This window comes from Geotrypetes seraphini, chromosome 5 (assembly GCF_902459505.1).
Source record: "Geotrypetes seraphini chromosome 5, aGeoSer1.1, whole genome shotgun sequence".
NCBI lineage: Eukaryota > Metazoa > Chordata > Amphibia > Gymnophiona > Dermophiidae > Geotrypetes > Geotrypetes seraphini.
This window is the reverse complement of record NC_047088.1, coordinates 226,529,299-226,549,262: the sequence shown is the minus strand read 5'-3', so window position 1 is coordinate 226,549,262 and position 19,964 is coordinate 226,529,299.

The following is a 19,964-nucleotide window of genomic DNA, read 5'->3' as shown; positions in this document are numbered from 1 at the left end:
TAGCGGCTGCTGCGCACTGTGCCGTCGGCTTCATTGTCATGTCCACCATTACCCCCAAGTCCCTTTCTTGGTTACTCTCATTCAATAATATCCCTCCCATCGTATAGTTGTACCTCGGGTTTCTGTTTCCAACATGCAATACTTTACATTTCTCAATGTTGAACTTCATCTGCCATCTCGCCGCCCATTCCCCCAATTTGTTCAAGTCCCTTTGCAATTCTTCACATTCCTCTTTAGTCCCAGCTCCACTAAATAGTTTTGTATCGTCCGCAAATTTTAATATCTCACACTTCGTGCCTGTTTCTAGATCATTTATGAATATATTAAATAGCAGCGGCCCGAGCACTGAGCCCTGCGGAACACCACTCATGACCCTCATCCAGTCCGAATAGTGGCCCTTCACCCCTACCCTCTGTTTCCTACCCGCCAACCAGTTTCTGATCCATCTATGTACGTCTCCATCCACTCCATGGTTCTTCAGTTTCCAGAGTAGACGTTCATGAGGCACCTTGTCAAAGGCTTTTTGGAAATCAAGGTATATGATGTCTATGGGGTCTCCTCTGTCCATCCGTTTGTTAATTCCTTCGAAGAAGTGCAATAAGTTCGTTAGGCATGATCTCCCCCTGCAGAAACCATGTTGGGTTGTTATCAAAAGTTTGTTTCTTTCCAAATGTTCATCGATGTGTTCTTTAATCAGTGCTTCCGCCAGTTTCCCCGGAACCGAGGTCAAACTCACTGGTCTGTAGTTTCCCGGGTCACCTCTTGATCCCTTTTTAAAGATGGGCGTGACATTGGCTATCTTCCAATCCTCCGGGATCATGCCTGTTTTCAAGGATAGGTTGCAAATTTGCTGCAGTAGTTCCGCTATCTCCTCCTTTAATTCCTTTAGAACTCTGGGATGGATTCCGTCCGGACCCGGGGATTTGTCAGTTTTAAGTTTTTCTATCTGCCTGTGTACATCATCAAGGCTCACTTCCATGGATGTTAATTTTTCTGCTTGATTTCCATTGAAGATTTGTTCAGGTTCCGGTATGTTGGTTGTGTCTTCGTTTGTAAATACAGACGAGAAGAACATGTTGAGTCTTTCTGCGACTTCTTTCTCCTCCTTCACCGCTCCCTTCCTGTCTCCTTCGTCCAACGGTCCCACCTCCTCCCTAGCTGGCTGTTTCCCTTTAACATATCTGAAGAACGGTTTGAAATTTCGTGCCTCCCTGGCTAGCCTCTCTTCATACTCTCTTTTGGCTTTTCGAACCACACGGTGACATTCTTTTTGATACTTCCTGTGCTCCTTCTGGTTCCCTTCAGTTTTGTCCTTTTTCCATCTCCTGAATGAATTTTTCTTATTGCCTATCGCTTCCTTCACTATTTTAGTCATCCATACTGGGTCTTTTGTTCGACCCTTTTTGCACCCCTTTCTGAATCTGGGGATGTGCAGATTTTGTGCCTCGCTCACCGTGTCTTTGAAAAAAGACCAGGCATGTCCTACTGTTTGCCATTTTTGGAAGTGTTTTAGTGCGTGCTAAATCGGCTAGCGCACCTGAATAAAAGAGGGGGGGGGGGTTTGTTCTAAACAATTGCTAACCTTCAAAAGCATCCTCTTGAGTTGCAAAGAAAACATGTTCAAAACTAAGAGGAAATGTATTTTTAATGCTCATTTACATTACTATATTCGCACTGGACTTTAAAAACTCCATAGCAAATCTAGCAAATGGGGGTCAATATTCAACAAGGCAAAAGAACATCTTGCCTGTTTAAATTGTTTGTGCCCACCCAGTCTCCAATATTCAGTGACACTTAACCTAACAGTGCCATTAAATATAGGAGCAGAGCCAGAAAGGAGACAAGACTTGTGCTGGTAGGACTGAATGAAAAGCAGTCGTATCTTTGTCTAGTGCAGATGTCAGCATTGAATATTAGCCAACACCCTTTTAAACTTTAAGTACTGTCTGGCATATGGTTTGGTGTCCCCCATCGCTCCTATCCCCAGTTAGAGTAGGTTCCCCTTGACCTACCTGAAATCCCTGATGATCCAGTGGGGGTGATGGGAGCAGGAACAAACCCTGCTTGCACCTGCCCCTTTTGACTCCATGATAAAAATGGCTGCCATGACCTCTAGTGTTAGTCTTGTAGTACTATATGTAGACTAGAAATTGAATTGAAAGTCTGAAATATGCTGGGACTCACTATGTTGAGAGCAGAGCAGCCAGATCTGTGGTTGCTTGAGCAAACCCTTTGACTGTTACCAGAGAGAGATTATTTCCATTGAGTTTAGCACCCCCAATCATTTTGAAAAGCTGACTCCTATGATTGAGAGCAATACAGAAAAAGCAAACCAGTTGTTCTTAAACCTGTCCTATTTCCTTTGATCAAGCTCTGAGTTGCTGCCACTACTTCCTCTCTCCTTATCCCATTCTGTGTTTATAGCCTAAGCAGAGCAGAGAGGCAGGTTAACTTTTGACTTCTTATATTTCACAAAGGATAACAATGTAAAACTGAAAGAAGGCATAAAATAATTAAGCCTAAAACTGCAAGCCAAATGAAAGATACTGCTGCTTTATTGAGAAAACTCAGAATAACATACATCCACAAAAAATCCATACCACACCCTAAACCTTAAAGGAATTCTGACTTCCTACAGGTTTAGGCAGAACTATTGCAGCCATTCTATCTAGTAGGAGATGTAGTGGCAAAATGGTTTACACCTCCTCATTTCACTAACATGGTTTGGTCCTGCTGCCAGGAGCATATTGGGCTAGTGATGGTCCCAAATCAATCTTTACATAGATATATATTTTCAGCTGCAAACCTAAATTAATAGGTTTTGTTGATTATCAGAACACAAAATTGTTCTACTTGTTGATTAATGAAAATTGTTTCCTTCTTTAAAAGGGAAATGATATAGAAGCAGCCTGAAGAAGAGTAAGCTCAGGGGAGATATAATAGAGGTCTATAAAATAGCGAGTGGAGTGGAGTGAGTAGATGTGAGTTGCTTGTTTACTTTTTCCAAAAATACTAGGACTAGGGGGCATGTATTAAAGCTACTATGTAGCAAATTTAAAACAGAACAGAGATAATATTTATTCACTCAAAGTGTAATTAAACTCTGGAATTCTTTACCAGAGAATGTGGTGAAAGCAGTTAGCTTAGCAGGGTTCATAAAAGGTTTGGATAACTTACTAAAAGAGAAGTTTATAAGCCATTATTAAGATGGATGTGAGGAAATCCACTACTTATTCCTAAGATAAGCAGCATAAAATCTGTTTTACTGTTTGGGATCTTGCCAAAATACTTGTGACCTGGATTGGCCACCTGGCAGTGGGACCTGTGGTCTGTCCCAGTATGGCAGCTCTTATGTTTTTAAGAATATTCAAACTTATAGCCAATTAGCAAGCTATGTCACTCTGGTGGACTGAATAGGTACGAGCCGTTACATTCTGTTACACTGAACCCAGCGTCAGTGGAAGAGGCTATCTACAATAGATTGAGGGCTAAACAGGATACATAATACATGTGGAGGGGCATAATCGAATGGGACGTCTAGTCCGTTTACATCCAACTCGCAAGTCGTCCAAAGTAAAAAACAGTTTAAGAGACATTTTTGAAAAATACGTTCAAATTTTTTTTTCATTTTGAAAATCGTCTGATTATATGTCCTGCCAATCTGATCGTCCAAGTCGCTAAATCGTCCATCTTTATACCACATTTCCGTCCAACTTTTCATCCAAGTCCAAAACGCCTAGAACAAGCCCTTTTGGACATGGGAGGGATCTACAAAGTGATGGACTGAACACCCAGATATGCCACCTAAATAGTGGGGTACCTTACAGGGCACTGCTGTGAACTTCACAAAAAGGGTACCATGTCTTCATCTCACTACAGCTCCCTTATAGATAATGGTGAGCCCCCCAAACCACCTCTAAAATCCCCTAGACTCACCTATCTACCACCCCAATAGCTCTTATGGCTTCAGGAGGGTTTTGGGGGTGTATAGGGGAGTGTACATGTTTCAGTATCAATGCAGTGATTACAGGGACTTATGGACATGGGTTCTCCTCTCCATGAGTCCCTAACCCACCCCCAAGATGACTTAAGCTGCCTCTGTGCTGGACGACTAAGCTTTCCTATGCCAGGCGGCCAGGTGATGATGGACTGGAGGCTGGATTTTAAAGGTGTGATTAATATTTTTATGGGGGTGAGGGGTCAGTGATCACTGGGGTAGTGTGTGGGGGTCTGTTTTATGTGTTTGCAGTGCTTATCTGGTGAGTTTAAGTGGGTTTTTTTTGTGACTTAGACCATGTTTTACATGTCCAAGTATCGTCAATCGGTTATACATGCTGTACGACTAAATCTAAGCCGGCCCAAGTCCAGCCCAACTCCCACCCTCAACACTCTTCCCAAAACGCTCCGTTTAGCTTTGCTCGTTCAGCGGCACTATGAAGGCCTAGGTAGTTCAGAACTACTTCCAAAACCCGTTTTTGGTATCGGCACTTGGATGTATTTGAGAAATGTTCGTCCAAGTGCCGACAGGCCAGTTTTTGGACGTATTTCTCTTTCAATTATGAGCCCCACAACATTTTTATAAGTTTAGTTCTCCCCATCAAAATAAATAATTCCTCACTTATAATATGTTTATCCAATTCAAAGAAGATTATCAATAAAACCAACCGTTTTCTCAAAAAGCTATAATTGTGACTGTCTGGAATGCCTCATGATAAGGTAATCCTGATTTGATTTTGATTTTGCATCGTATATTTATTTTTGTGTAGCAAAAATGCTATTTATAATCCACCTCAAACTCCTTTTTGTGAGCATTTGATGGGATATAAGAATATAAGAATAGCCATACTGGGCCAGACCAATGGTTCATCTAGCCCAGTAGCCCATCCTCAAGGTGGTCAATCCAGGTCACTAGTACCTGACCAAAACCCAAAGAGTAGCAACATTCCATGCTACCGATCCAGGGCAAGCAGAGGCTTCCCCCATGTCTTACATATAACATAATATAGCTTCCTAATTACTTTTTGGGTTAATAAAGACTGTTTTATTGGCCAATAAGATGCCTCCCTTGCTTCTTTTGTTGTACTGTCTACATTTCGAGGCGAGGAGTTTCTGCTTTTGCTTGTTTGCTTCATAGTAAAAATGTATAATTCTTATTATTATCTTGAGTTTGCAAACTCAGTATGCATGTGAAAGAGGCTGCTTTTCACACAAAGATTATTTTTTTGTTTCTACTGAAAATGGACAAAACTGACTTATTTTAGAAGAAATCATTAAACACTGACATTGTGTTATATATATGATGATTTAACTCAGTAGTGTAGCTGGAATCTTTGTTGAAATTCTCCAGGCACTCAGTTTCTCACCAAGTAGGCCAATGAGAAGACAAATGTATTTTGGGTTGAGTGGTCTATCAGAGTAAGAATTCAAAGGTGGAATTTATATGTGCTATCAAAGCTCATTTCCCTGCATTTTTATACTCCCCAGTGTACTTTCTTAAGGATGATTATTCCAGGAAAGAGGGCGATAAACAAAACATAACTCATTGATTTAATTCCCAGTGGTTTGCTGTAAGGGATTTTTTTTTTCATGCTCATGGATATTTTAGGTCATTTTGTGAAATGTATTTTTTTTTTTTAAAGCACACTGCAGTTAACCTGAATGAGTAAATGATTTTAAGGGGGTAAAAAGAAACTAGATGGAATGAATTGATTTGCCTTGAGTCTTTTTGGCAGTACATGTGCAAATCAGGCACAGTTTATTTAATGTTTATCAGAATCTCCAAGGTAACATAAGATTTCCCATAAACTAAAAAGGTGGGGAAGTGGGAAATGTTTTAAGGTTTTCGACCCTGAAATAATAGAGCTCCTCTAAGGGTTTGTCTTCTCTTCTGCTGCACAGATATTAGCTATATACTGTATTAATGTGCATTGTAGCTGAACACTCATAGTTCTGTGGCTTTTGCTATGGGTTTCCAGCCTCAACCCTTTAAACATAAATGGTTTGATTTCTGGTGTGCTTTCCACTAACCAAGTAAAAGTAAGTACTGTTTTCTTGATCCCATTGACTATAATAAATCCTGGAAACAGCTATTAGCTATTCAGCACCCATGCCTATTCAGCCAAAAATGGCATATTTTAAGAACATAAAAATAGCCTTACTGGGTCAGGCCAATGGTCCATCAAGCCCAGTAGCCCGTTCTCACGGTGGGCAATCCAAGTCACTAGTACCTGACCAAAACCCAAGGAGTAGCAATAGTCCATGCTACCGATCCAGGGCAAAAAGTGGCTTCCCCCATGTCTTTCTTAATAACGGACTATGGACTTTTCCTCCAGGAAATTGTCCAAACTTTTCTTAAAACCAGCTACGCTATCCTCTCTTATACGCAACCTCTGGAAATGCGTTCCAGAGCTTAACTATTCTCTGAGTGAAAAAAATTTCCTCCTATTGGTTTTAAAAGTATTTCCCTGTAACTTCATTGAGTGTCCCCTAGTCTTTGTAATTTTTGACGGAGTGAAAAATCGATCCACTTGTACCCGTTCTACTCTACTCAGGATTTTGTAGACTTCAATCATATTTCCCCTCAACCATTTCTTTTCCAAGCTGAAGAGCCCTAACTATTTCAAGTCTTTCCTCATACGAGAGGAGTTCCATCCCCTTTACCATCTTAGTCGCTCTTCTTTGAACCATTTCTAGCGCCACTATATCTTTCTTGAGTTAAAGAGACCAGAACTGAACGCAGTATTCCAGATGAGGTTGCACCATGGAGTGATACAGAGGCATTATAACATTCTTAGTCTTGTTAACCATCTCTTTTTAAATAGTTTGTAGCATCTTGTTGGCCGCCACCACGCATAAACCTGTGCAGTCTGCTATAAGCAACTCATGCTCCAATACCAGTCTCTCAATAGCAGAAATAAACTTCTGCATTAACTCAATGTCTCAATTTTTCAATTATCAACACATTCCAAGCACCCTTCCACACTCTCCTAGGAATAACCTGTGACCACACCACTCGAGTATTCGGGAAAGTACAAATAGTAGAACACAAATTTTTTTTCATATGCCTAAACAACTCCACCCCTTTTATCATACATAAATCATTGGCACCCAAGTGAATTATAATCAATACAGGTAAAGAAAACAGGCTAGCTTGCTGAAGAGTTGGCAATAGCCGATCCCACAACATTCCACGAATGCCCAGCCACCTGATGTGGATCCTAGGCTCTACCAATCCCATGTTGGTTCCCCAACGGGACTCCACATCATACGTGTTTGCCCAGAAAATATAAAAGTATCCACAGAGCCGCACACAAATGTCAGGAAGCTTCAGATCCAGGATCATATCTAGAAGAACAACTGGAAGAAAAAACAGTTATAAATGAAAGATTCCCAAAGAGTCAATAAAGGAGAACATAACTCCTAAATCTGTTAGACCTCCATTGTCCCAATTTTGCAAATTAATGCGGCTGATCCTCCCTGAATGGCTGCATAAGAAGCAGCCCTTAAGACAAGTGGAACGAATGAGTGCCATAATCTGCTGGATTAAAACCTGCAGGAGCCAAAGCTTTTTCTTAGAACAGCTACAAATTGAAATCTAGTCAATGGCGACTGATTGACATGCAGCTACTAGAAAAATCCACCAACCAGTCTAATGCGTGCATTCTCAAAAGCCCAACAGATGGGGCAAGCCTCCAATTGTACCTCCTTACACAACTGCATCCAAACCCCTTATCCTGCTTGATCAGTTTTGGACCGTTGGATACACAAGCATAGTTTCTGCTGATCCAAAATGATATCAGTCAACACCAATCCTGTCACCAAAGTATCACACTTCGAGGCTGCAACTAACTCCCCAACCCGACAAGCAGCAAAAAACACTGCTGCAAAGGCCATTTTAAACAATACCATGTCATAAGTAGAATCAGAAACAGCAAGCAACACAGCACACAATGCCACCAATTTATCATAGTCCAGTGGCAAATGTACCATCGAGGGCAACTCAACCCCCCATGTCTGAAATAGCCTATCAAAAGCTTGCGAACAAAATATGTTAATGTAGGATCCTGCCAACCCCAAAGTTTTGGTAGAAATCCCACACAAGCCAATGATTAGGCTGCCATCCCATAGGACAGTGATTGCCAACACTGTCCTGGTTGACCACCAGGCTAATCGGATATTCAGGCTAGCCCTAATGAATATGCATGAGAGAGATTTGCATATAATGGAAGTGATAGGCATGCAAATATGCTCCTTGCGTATTCATTAGGGCTATCCCGAAAACCTGATTGGCCTGGTGGTCCTCCAGGACAGGGTTGGAAACCACTGCTATAGGACTATCTCTTTTGTAAAACAAATACTATACATTTTAATACACATATTTCAGATATAGGAAACACACATTGGAGGGCACAATGGTCCAAGAAACATTTTAAAAAATGCAGCCAACTAGTGCAATTAGACTTCCGAGTACTAGATACTAATGCCTGCTGCAGTAGCGGTCCAACGACTTGCGGAAGGTGTTCCATAAATTTGCTGGCATTTCTGTAGGGAACAGATCTGGATCTGGATCCAATGCCCAAAAATGAGCACACTGCAAACGAGAAAGGGCATCCGCTAACTCATTGTCCACCCCAGGCACACGACGTGCCATCAATAAGACATTTAAATGAAGACAACAACAACACCACTAATCTCAACAATGCAAGCAAGAATGGCCACTTAGAGGACTGATAATAGCATGAATTACAGTGGAATTATCAGAAAACAAAATAACTCTGACTCTGCAGACGTGGGCCCCAAACTCATAGCATAACCCACACCAGGAATGATTTCACCATCGCAATGGTCTTGCACCAGCTGCGGGCTCGCCACCAATCCGGTCATGACTGTGCACATCACGTCCCTATGTTCTGGTTTTACATAACTTTTTTTTTTTTTTTTTTTTACTTCCTCTTTCAATTCTTTGCATGTCTATTTTGGGTGCACCAGAAAACATAAGATGAGTGGATAGGCAAAAAGTCCACGTTTATTCCTGGCTTTTCAAGTTAGAAAATGCCACAAGTTTGGCAAAACATATTATCTGCTCTCCAGAAATGCTGCCCACACTTAGTATATTTTTCTTTTTTATTATTCTATAATAGTAAATATAAATCTAAGGAGCTTTGCCTTGGCCTAATCTTGGAGAAGCAATTGATTGATGGTAATGTTACACAACAGAAGAGTATAATTCTTCAGTGTGATGTTGTGAAATGGAGTATTGCCACTGCTATTTTATCTGGTTTGCTTTTATATGACAGGGTTTATTGTGCGTTATGTTGTAGTTCATTCCTCCTTCCTCAGTGCCCACTGATGTGTAATTATAACTTGTCTGAGCTGTAAGAGAGAGCAGTAAGTGAAAGAAAATCTACACACACCCATGATTTATGAGCCCTGGTACTATATTAAAGTCCTAATCTGCCCGTTTAACTTCGCTTCAGGCAAACTTACTATATAACATGCTTGCGATTAGCACTGTTACAAGTTATGGAAGATTTACTTTGTAGAAGCTTCAAGATATATTTAATGATTTTGTCATTATTTCAGGTATAGAAATAATTTTCCTTTTGGAGGACTTGCATCAAGGAAAATCTATTTCAGATTTATACATTTTATAATAACAAAAAAGAGGTTGGGGTTTTTTGTTTGTTTTTCTTCAAATATGAAAGGCTGCTAAAATATTATAACACATATGTCTTGCAAAAGACACAGCAAGTAATGCATTTGCCATATAACCATAGTTTTGGCTCTACATTTGACATGGCATTTAAAATATTAATTATATTCAGCACTACTGAATATACATAAACAGAGCTTGCCACTGGTGACTATAAAAGGGGCCACTAAAAAGGTTTAAGCCCAACCAACAAAGTTGGGGCAGTCTCCATCAAGGGCTATACACTTGGGCTTCCTTTTACTAAGGTGTGCTAGCATTTTTATCGCACGCAGATTAGTGCACGCCAACCCCGCGCTACGCAGCTAGAACTAACACCAGCTCAATGCTGGCATTAGCGTCTAGTGCGCGTGGCATTGTAGCATGCGCTATTCCGCATGTTAAAACCCTAACGCAGCTTAGTGAAAGGAGCCCTTAGTCCAGCAATTTTCCACTTTTTTAGTTCCATATTTTTCCAATGAAATGAAAAAAAAAAAAAAGTGGAAAATCACTGGACTAAGGGCCTGATTCTGTATAGGACATCTGGTCTCAGCAGCCACCTAAGCAGCTTTTGAGAATCGCACACAGGCGCCCTATGTAGAATCGCGCCTGTCCTAACCACCCCGATTCTCTCACCAGCATCCATGTCACAGATGCTGTTTAGAGAATCGTGTTGCCACTGAGATGATCATGGAAAGGGAATCTTCCTGCCGCGATCAGCTGAGTGTCAGCGGCAGGAAACCCCCAAACTCACACACACACACACACTTGTACGGCAGGAGGGCTGCCCACTCCCTCCAGCCGCAAACTGCAAAACAATCCCTGGAAGGAGGGAAGTCCACTCTCTCATGCTGGCACCCCCCCCCCCCCACACACACACACACAACATCCCCAGCAGGAGCGATGCCTACTCCCCCCTGCCCACACACCACCTCCACAACATCCCCGGCAGGAGAGCTACCCACTCCCTACTGCCAGCACCCCCCCCCAAACCCGACCCCCAAAATCCTGACCCCCACTCCCTCCCATAGAAAGGGCTTTAGGTACCCACTTGGCTGACAGCTTCTGTATACCCAACTGCTCTTGAATTATACACCCAACACATTCCCAGGATTTCTGTAGTGTCTCAGCAATTGTTTTAGCCAATATTTGTCGATTTGCCAAAATCAGGTCACGGGCATGGTCAACAATTTCATGAGTTTACCTGTAGGGATAAACATAGGTGCTTAGGTAGAAAATGGATGGGGCACATAACTTATAGACAACTGAGAACTGGCACTTACAAATAAAAGCTGATTATTGTGCTTATTTTAATTTTAATTTGCATTTCTAAATACCAGTTTTCAGATGTCTATAAGCTATGTGCCCCATCCATTTTCTAACTAAGCACCTATGTTTATCCCTACCTGCAAACTCCTTTAAACTCCTGAAATAATTGACCATGTCCATAACCTGATTTTGGCAGATTGGCAAATATCGGCTATGAGGTTAAGTAGCAAGTACCTGTATACAATATGTAAACCACTTTGATAGTAACCATGGAATGGAGGTATATCAAGTCCTGTTCCCTTTCCCTTCCTACTGTTTCACTTGATCTTTCAGCCACTGTTAATATAATTGGACATTCCTTCCTTCTGAGATGGGACTGGAAGTAGTGAATAACTGGTTCATTTCTTTTCTTGAGGTTCATTCCTTCTCTGTAACATTCCTTCTCTCGTGTGATGTCTTCATTGTGGCATTCCTCGAGGTCTATTCTTTAACATGTGCTTCTGGTAGCCCATGCTGTATTATAAAAGTCACTCTATATGTCTTTACAGAAAAATTCCATCAAATGTTATTCTACTGTTATTGAAGCTTATGCCCAGAGAAATGAAGGCGAATGGGCCGCCTCACCACCCAATCATCGCATTGTTCAATACAGTATCAAAATGATAACAATAGTCACTATTGAATTTATAAGAGCCAAATGGGCTATAAGCTTAACATCTTATATTGATGGCTGTAAGATGCAAGAAACTTAGCTTTCTAAATTCACTGGTTCCGACGTGACACGTTTCGGACCTGCTTCAGGGAACCGACATTGCTCTACTACACCACCTCAAACTATGGGTAATGAAGTCTCTGAAATGAACATTTAAAATTATGTTACTTTATTTGAACATCAATTAAAACCGTACATATTAACAAAGTGCAAATCAATCCTAGCTTCAAAAGAGAAAAGACTCACCATGTAACATCAAGACTATCACATTCTCGCCATAAAGTTTAACTTCTTCCTGGAAATCTAACAGTTAAAGAGCTGCCCACTAATTTTATACCCCTTAAAAATACATGATTAAATTAACTTATCTCTTCTTTGATATTTCTGGGCCATAGACTAAAGTCCACCTGGCATTGTCCTAGCAACTGGCATTGTCCTGGTAACTGGCATTGTCCTGGCATTGACTTGGCAACTGCTGAAGTTGCCATCTAAGCTCACTCTCACCTATCCAACCATCCCATTATTTGCAGGATATCTACTGTAAAGTCTGGCCAGTAACTCCTCATGTTCCCATTAATGTCCTCCCCAGCCCATCCTGCATGAAATCGCCATATATGGGACACAAAGGGCTCCTTTTATGAAGATGCGTTAGGGCCTTACCGTGCGAAATAGCGTACGCTGAATTGCTGCACACATTAGCCTCTACTGCCTCTTTATAAGCTATAGTGCGCGCTAATCTTCTGCGTGCGCTAAAACCGGTAGCTCACCTTCGTAAAAGGAGCCCAAACTGTACATGTCTGTCCAATGCCAGCTTTGATCTTTAATTTATACAATTTGCTTTCTATGAATTCTAGTATTTTTCTGTCTTTGTATATCATTTGACTGCACATGTAAAAAAGATCCAGTAGAGCCCAAATCTTCATAAAAAGTAGATTTATTTTAATTTTTTCTTTAACAGCTTCCAACTCCTCGGTTTGCAATTATTGACAAATGTGTACGTTTTGTTTTATTTTGTGCATTTATGAGACTTATTAATCACTTTTATGAGCCAGTCAAAGAGAGAACTGTTAAGAGATGTAGAAATGATTGTCAATGTGGCTTGAGCATGAGTCTGTGACAGGAACAAATTCTGCTTCTTTAATTCCTTGCTCAACAATAAAGCTCTTCTTGTCAAAGACACTACAGCCTGCTGTGTCTGTGAGGGTTCCATGCCCGTCCATCACTCGCACCGTCACAGGTCTTACAACTAGTTAGTAACATACCATACTATGGGACCTTTTTACTAAATCACTTCCCTCCTCCCCCCTTTACAAAACTGCAGAAGCGGTTTTTAGTGCAGGCCGGCGCGCTGAATGTTCTGCGCTGCTCTCGACGCTCATAGGAACTCTATGGGAACAGTGCAGAGCATTCGGCATGATGGCCTTCGCTAAAAATCGCTTCTGCGGTTTTGTAAAAAAAGGGGGGGGGTTAAGTGCTAAAGTTTATTTAGGGCCCCTTTTACAAAGCTGTGTTAGTGATTCCCAGCCAGCCACACGTGCAAATGTGAAGCACATGTACACCATCTGGTCTCAAATGTGCATGTGCACACCACGTGCATCACATGCCATGTCACATGCTTCACACGCCAGCAACATATGTAAATGTGATGCAGCCCATTCATTTCCTATGAGCTATGTTACATTTGCTACTCTGGGACTCACTATTGTTGCTTTGCAAAAGGGGCCCTTAATGTGGGATAAAAGGCTTACCACAAAATGTGTTGAAGTGTTTTGTAGTAATTTGACTTTTTGCACACTAATTATGCATTATTTCTTTCTAATTTTTTAGGATGGGGCATGCCATACAAAGGGAATAGGTGTGGAAACATTATGCAGATAGTGTGTTCTGGTCCCATTCTATAACGTATCTAATTAATAACATAAGTTAATGGTAATAAGTACACTGATATCGTTATAGTAATTAATTTGTTCTGATTAAGAACTATGGGTTTGATTCACTAAGCAAACCGATCATGTTCCGATTGGTTTGCGAGCCCTTTGCGACCCAATTTCTCCCCAACACGATTCACTAACCTGTGTAGCGACCCTCTTCCGATACGCACATGTAAATGAGGGGAACTGCATGCAAAATAGGCAGGGACGCAGTTCACTAACCATTTTTTCACATTCGACTGGGCTCGGAAAAAGCGACTGCTGGGGATCAGTTGCAAACGTCTTTCCTACTTTCCTGCTCCATAGAAGCCCAGCTCACAGCCCTGCTCTCTGCTGTCCCGAATATCTCCTGCCTTCTGCCCCAATGTTCTTCCCCGATCTCTCCTGCCTGCTGTGCCCCAAATCGCCGCCCTGCTCGTCCCCGGATTTCTCCTGCCTGCCACACCGAATCTCTCCTGCCCTTCTCTGCACTGCGAGCCCGCAGGTTAAAGCGGTTTAAAACCACGGGCTTCCTTGCCTACAAAAGTTTTTCTTAAAAAGTTGCGGCCTAGACCCATTGCCGATGCTCCCCACTGCCGTGCTAATGCCCCCCACTGCCGATGCTCCCCACCGCCAATGCCGCCCACCCCACACAGATGCCCCCCCATGCCGATGCCCTACAAAAGGCAGGAGGGATGCTAACTCTCTCCTGCCATGTAAAATCTCATCCCAGCCCACCTCCCTCCCTGCCTGTCTGCTTGCCTGTAGCTTTACCTAGGCTGGCCATGCCCGGCCCACCTGCTCCACCCCTACCTTTAAGAATCATTGGGAGCAGGAGAGGTGCTCATTCCCTCCTGCTCTAGACCCACCCACTCCCCATACCTTAATATTGTTGGTAGCAGGAAGGGTGCTCAGTCCCTCCTGCTCCATGCCTCCTCTGCCGATGAGTGCGGCCTTAGGCCATGCCCCGATGCATCATCTGATGCGCAGAGAGAGGCCTAAGGCCCTGATTGGCTAAGGTGCCCCGAGCCTGGGACACTTCAGCCAATCAGGGCCTTAGGCCCCTCCCCACACAGCAGATGATACATCGGGGTGTGGACTAAGGCTGTACTCGTCGGCGGAGGAGGCCTGTAGTAGGAGGGAATGAGCACCCTTCCTGCTCCCAACAATTCTTAAAGGAAGGGGGGATGTGGGTGGGCCGGGCCAGGCCCATCTGGCCGTCCGGCCATCTGTCCGGCCTGCCGGCCTAGGTAGAGCTACAGATAGGGAGGGAGGGAGGGAGGTAGGCCGGCCAGATCAGGATGAGGTTTCACATGGCAGGAGGTTGTTGGCATCACTCCTACCTTTTGTGGGGCATTGGCGGGGCTGCATTTTTTTTACGGGGGGGGGCATTTTGTAGGAGTTTGGGGAGAGAGGTAGCAGTTCCGGGGGGGGGGGGGGCTTTATTTATTTTTTAACCAAGCAGATATTTTGCATGTGTAAAACATGCAAAATATCTGCCCAATTAAAAAGAAAATTACAAGCCCTGACAGCAGTGACAGGAGGCTGCGTCTTCTGTCACTTCTGTCAGGGTCTGCATATGAGCGGGGATCTCACATTTGCAAATGGGGCGTTCTTCCGATCGCCCCCATTTGAATATGACTGATTTGTGAACTAGTCGGACCTGCCCGAATCAGAAACGGATTGTTCCGATTCGGGCAGGTTAGTGAATATATATAGCCCTATATGCTTTCAGGATAGGTTCATTGTCTTATTCAGCTACTTAAATGTAGGGAAAACAAACAGTAAAGATTGATCAGCCTAAAACAACTCAAAGAGACTTTTTTTTTTCTCATTTATACAAGTTTGCATTAGACTGAAATCAATTCTGATTCACTCCAAAAGGAAAGTATGCAAAGCTGCTTTAACCTTTGTCCTGGTGTTACTGAACTAGGTGATACATAATTATCAACCCTCCATTTTGTATTCTAATGGGACCTTTTACTAAAGTGCCAATCAAATCTGGGCTGAATGCATTTTAATTCAGAACTTCTGTTTGTGCTAAACCCAGATTTAACACCATACTTCATATTTATTTATTTATCTAATTATAATACCTTTCCCAAGAGACATCAGAAACCAAAGCGTCCAGAAAAGAATGTTCGCAGCAATGGCCCCCAATGTGGTGGAACTCCCTTACGAAGGAATTAAAACTAGAAAAGGACACAAAAAAGATTCAAGAAAGGAATAAAGATGATATTCTTCACAGAACACTTTAGCAAATAAAGAAATATTTAGGAGTAGCAACATGGAGGAAACACCAGCTACCCCCCCCCCCACCCCACCCCGTCAACATAGGGGAGTGGATAATGCAAATGCAGCAAACCTTGTTTCACTTTCACTTCAGAGCTTGAAGCAGCAGGATGTGTGCTTAGGAGCTCTGTAGTGTATATAGTGTGGCTGTGACAAGTGTGAGAAATGGAGGCTGCAGGTGTCTCGGGTACTGTGTCTGTTGACAATCAGAGACGCCTGGACAATGCAACCGTGCTGAAACAAAGATTCAACATAGAAGGTTAGGAATTCTTGAATTGCATTGTTACTATTGATGAAACGTGAGTCAGAGACTTTGAGCCGGAGCTGAAATCAAAGTCCAGCAAGTGGAGAACTCCATCTTCCTCACGACCACAAAAATTTTGACGAGCTCAATCAAAAGTCAAACAAATTGACTTCCCAGTCATTAGTAGCGGTATAGAAGCTTCCAATAAGCAATTAAAAATGTTGGTTTTAGAATGCAGAACCTGCAAAAAGTTAATGTGGGAGCACAGATAATCCACTAGCTTGATAACACAGGACCACTCCCATACCATGCTGCCTCCAAAATATTTATTTATTTATTTTAGTATTTATATGACTGCATATAGCTTTCAGGGATTCAAGTATTTCTCCCTCTCTGTCCTGGTGGGCTCACAATCTGACTAACGTACCTTGGCTAATGGAGTGTTAAGTGACTTGCCCAGGGTCACAAGGAGCAGCGCCGGGCTTGAACATGCAATCTCAGGTTGATATTTTTTAAAAATAGATAATACGTTGGTTAGTCCATGCAAACAGGTGAATTACTGCAGAGCAATTTAACACATTCTGCAGTAGCCTGTTAGCATGTGCTAACCACATTTTAAGGGCTTAGGACCCTTTAGCAAAAAGCCCCCCAAGTTTACTCATTTTAGCTGTATGATGCTATTTGATTTTAAATTGATGATATGTAGTTAATTTGCTTGATATTTTATTTACTTTTTTATATTTTAATTTTCATCATGTATAATTTAATTTTATAATTTATAATATAATGTTATAATTGAATTTTGACATGCAGTTTATCAATGAATTTGAAACTCGCCACTGCTGTATTGGTGCAAAGGCTATGTTCCTACTTTTTTGTTATCCTTTGTCCAAATAAACATAATATTAAAAAAAATAATAATAATCATTTTTTGTAATTTTTTTTTGTATGTTTTGTTTCAATGTGAGCTTTCAGTAGTGTAAACCTGGCTATTGATGTTGCCCTTCCATTTTCCCTAACCAGTACTGCTATTATCACATGGTGTGTTTCACATGATAAGCCATTCATTAAAGCATCACCCACTGCTTTTTTTCCTCCTCAGTGCCAGCTAGAACACGATCAGTCTCTGCATGAAGACATTGGACCTCTGACTTCTTCTGTAACTGTTCCAGGCAAATATAACAAACAAGGTTCACTGGGTTTCTGCAAACCTCTGATTATGTTTACTCTGAAATCCAACTGTTTGTTTCAGGCAGAAAAATTAAGGTTGATTTCCAAATGTTATGTGCAAACATTTGGTACAGAATATTTGATAATAAGCATTTTACTAATTTATAGCAAATCATGGTCTCCCTAAGGCATAGAATAAAATTATAGAAAATACAAAAACTGTACTGTTAAGAATATATTATGATAAAAAACATGGTCGGCTGCTTACGAGGGGCCACTGAAAAAAAGTTCTCAGCCCAACAAAGAAGAGAATGATGTAGAGCCATGAAACCTACAAGTTATTCCACACCTTTCTTGACACTTTTTGTTTCACTAAAATCCAATGCAGAGTAATGCATTTGGAGATTAATAATCGGAAGGAACCGTATATGCTGGGAGGCGAGAGGCTGATATGCACAGACGGGGAGAAGGACCTTGGGATGATAGTGTCTGAGGATCTAAAGGCCAAAAACAGTGTAACAATGTGGTGGTTGTGCCAAAAGGATGCTAGGCTGTATAAAGAGAGATGTAGCCAGTAAAAGGGTGTTGATGCCCCTGTACAGGTCGTTGGTGAGACCCCACTTGGAGTATTGTGTTCAGTTTTGGAGACCGTATCTGGTGAAGGACATAAGAAGACTTGAAGCGGTCCAGAGGAGGGCAACGAAAATGATAAAAGATTTGCACCAGAAGATGTATGAGGAGAGACTGGAAGCCCTGAATATGTATACCCTAGAAGAAAGGAGGGACAGGGAGATATGATTCAGATGTTTAAATACTTGAAAGATATTAACGTAGAACAAAATCTTTTCCAGAGAAAGGAAAATGGTAAAACCAGAAGACATAATTTGAGGTTGAGGGGTGGTAGATTCAAGAGCAATGTTAGGAAATTCTACTTTCCGAAGAGGGCAGTAGAAGCCTGGAATGCTCTCCCGAGAGAGGTGGTGGAGAGGAAAACGGTGACAGAGTTCAGAGAAGCGTGGGATGAACACAGAGGATCTAGAATCAGAAAATAATAGTAAATATTGAAGAACTAAGGGCAGTACTGGGCAGACTTTCACAGTATGTGTCTGTATATGGCCTTTTGGTTGAGGATGGGCTAGGGAGGGCTTCAATGGCTGGGAGGATGTAGATGGGCTGGAGTGAGCTTTGACGGAGACTTCAGCAGTTGGAGCCCAAGCACAGAGCTTTGGATTCTTGCCCAGAAATATCTAAGAAGAAAAAAAAAATTATTAAAAAAAAAATCTAAATTGAATCAGGTTGGGCAGACTGGATGGACCATTCGGGTCTTTTTCTGACGTCATCTACTATGTTACTATGTTATTTCATATCATTGAAACAAATAGTGTCAAGAAAAGTTTGGAATAACTTGTAAGTTTCATGGCTCTACATCATTCTCTTCTTGGTCCATTGAACTGAGGACTTTTCTGTAGCCTCTCGTATACACCATATATAGTATAACAAATATGATGTCCTATACTCTATTGTATTATTTTCACATTTGATAAAATAAATGTGTTTATGTTCTTGTTTTGCCCATTTGTCCATCTACCTACCTATCTGTGTCATATGACATTACAGGGTAATAACTAGAAATGCCAGTTACCGCTTAGGATCCCCGTTTGAATGAGAGAGAGAGGAGGCAGAAACTCTTCTTTGATCTGTAGCTTTCCAAGCCTTCCTCTCTATGTTCCTTCTCCCTTGCAATATCAGGGAATGGGACTTGGTTTCTGTGGTTACAATCAAAGTGGTAGGATACTGGTCTCGGCAGCCCCCTAAAAAGCTGCTGAGAATGGCAGACTGACATCCTATACAGAATTGCATCTGCCCTAATGGACAGATTTCTAACCCCACCTAACTGCCCCAATTCTCTAACCAGTGATGATGTCACAGGCACCAGTTAGAGAATCACACCTGCCTGATCGAGGAATCCCTTGCCATCTGCTGATTGTGGCAAGGGAACCCCCCTGTCATGATCAGCTAAGCGATTGCAGCAGGGGACCCCCACATGTACTGCTGAAATCAGTAGGAGGGATGCCCACTCCTTCCTGCCCCTGATCCCTGAACCTGTACCAAAGCAGCCAGGTAAGAAGGATGCCCACTCCCTCCTGCCCCCAAACCCCTCCTGAACTTCCCATGGATGGGGCATTTGGTATCTTAGGTCACTCCCACTGCATCCCAGGAGGGTCCTATCTGGTCAATTGGAGTTTTAGGCTACTCCCACTGCATCCCAGGAAGCATCGGGAAGGGGGCCTGACTGTGATTGGCCCAGATGCCTAAGTATTCCATGGCCTCTCCTTTGGGAGAAGACTTAGGCACCTGAGTCAATCAGGACCTTAGGCACCTCCTAGAATGCACCAGGAAGTTAAAGGCCCGCCACTTTGGAGTGATGGGCCTGCCGGCCGGAGGGTGTAAGCATCCCTCTGACCTGATGTTCATCTGGAAAAGTACGGGCTGTGTGGTGGCTTAGGGGTGTCGGGGCTCTACAGGTTTGGGAAGTACCTGGGGATCTACAGGCATGTGGGGGTCTAGGGGGAGTTCCTGGTTGGGAAGTTCCATGGGTTTGGGGGCAGGAGAGAATGGGTATCTCTCCTGCCCAGCTGCTTCGGTATTGGTTTGGGGGTTCAGATCACAGGATAGAGT